At 48.8% G+C, this 1906-nt stretch overlaps 1 pseudogene; it reads right to left on the reverse strand.

Moving 5' to 3' along the window:
* Positions 1-1035: 1035 nt before the first annotated feature.
* LOC124790800 lies at positions 1036-1151 on the reverse strand (annotated as a pseudogene).
* Positions 1152-1906: the final 755 nt, after the last annotated feature.

Raw genomic sequence — 1906 nt, forward strand, 5'->3', positions numbered from 1 at the left:
TCCATCTCTGGCAAGCAGTTATTCGGCTTGCCTTTTATTGATAGAATTGTTGGGTGTTCTTCCAAGGGCTATCGTGCCAAATTCTGTCCAACTGGAACGTTAGATTGCCAAAATCTCGACCTGGTTGGAGGGCCCTGCTCATAATGCTCCAAATGTTCTCAGTTTGGGAAGACCCGGCGATCTTCTGGAAAGTTAGATTGTCAAAATCTTGACCTGGTTGGAGGGCCCTGCTCATAATGCTCCAAATGTTCTCAGTTTGAGGAGACTCGGCGATCTTGCTGGCCAGGATATGCTCTGGCAAGCATGAATACAAGGAGTAGAAACTCTCGCCATATATGGGTGGTCATTTTCTTGCTGATATGTACGCCGAGGATTGTGTTCCATGAAGAGTGAAAAGATGGGAGGAAGAATATCGTCAATGTATCGTTTTGCTGTATGGGAACCAAAGATGACAATCAAAGGGGCCCTGCTATGGAAAGAAATGGCACCCCAGACCATCACTCCTGGTTGTAGGCCCCGTATGGTTGGTAACAGTGAGGTCAGTATCCAACCCCTGGCCGGGGCGTCTCCAGACACGTCTCCAACCTGGAATCTTACTGACTGGAGTGTAATTGCTTTCAGTGATGAATCCCACTTCGAAATGAGGCATTATGACCAGCGAAGACGTGTCTGGAGAAGCTCTGGACAGTGGTGGGATAGCATCGTGACTGTCGCCCGCTGTACGGCCCAACAGCTGTGCTGGTCTGAGCTGCCAACTGTTTTCACAGAAGGACCCATCTGGTTGTCATCCACAGCACCCTTACAGCATAGCGAAATGTAGACAATATTCTAAAAGCACTCCGTCTTCAGGCCTCAAGTAGCCCATCGGGACCATCCGACCGCCGTGTCATCCTCGGTGAGGATGCGGATAGGAGGGGCGTGTGGTCAGCACACCGCTCTCCCGGTCGTTATGATGGTTTTCTTTGACCGGAGCCGCTACTATTCGGTCGAGTAGCTCCTAAATTGGCATCACGAGGCTGAGTGCACCCCGAAAAACGGCAACAGCGCATGGCGGCCCGGATGGTCACCCATCCAAGTACGGCCAGCCCGACAGCGCTTAACTTCGGTGATCTGACGGGAACCGGTGTATCCACTGCGGCAAGGCCGTTGCACCGACTATATTCTACACTTCGTTTTGTTCCCTTCGTGGCAAGCCGTAGTGGGCTTACATATCAGCAAGATAATGCTCGCCCACACATTGCGATCTGGCGTTCCAGTTGGACAGAGTTTGGAACGATATCTCTCAACACGACATCCAACAACTCTGTCAATCAGTACGAAACCGTATAACTACCTACATAGGGGCCAGAGGTGGACAACACGTTATTGACTCGCTCAATTTGTGAAGCTCTTTCTCTTGAATAAACCACCCAATTTTTCTGAAACTGTGATCATTTGGTTGTCTGCACATCACATCTATCGATTTGCATTCGATTCGTAATATTACCTCATGGTGCCACTTTTTTTTTTTGTTTTCGAGTGTGTTAGTCACACACTTAAAGAATCATGCTGTTCATTTGGAGCGTTGCAGATGGCTTAAGACTGGTGCCAGGTTTACTCTCCAAAGCTGACGTAAGTCATGGAAGGCAAGTGGTGTGTACGTGTTAGACAGATGTATTTAATCAGTGCCATAAGATGGTTCGACCTGACAGAACGCAAGAAAGGGGCTATCGTGTTTGACTTTACCGTAAGTGAAGTTGCCCGATTTGGTGGTGTATCAACGTGGGGTATCAAGCGGGTCTACAATGAGTAGTATACCATTCACTGAATGTAATGTGGGGTAAGGGCAATGGTCGTAAATACGAACTGACAGGGACCGAAGACGTGTGTCATGCCGTGTCGAGGACAGTTGGCTTCAAATTCAAAG

Source organism: Schistocerca piceifrons, chromosome 3, assembly GCF_021461385.2.
Source record: "Schistocerca piceifrons isolate TAMUIC-IGC-003096 chromosome 3, iqSchPice1.1, whole genome shotgun sequence".
Classification (NCBI taxonomy): Eukaryota; Metazoa; Arthropoda; class Insecta; order Orthoptera; family Acrididae; genus Schistocerca; species Schistocerca piceifrons.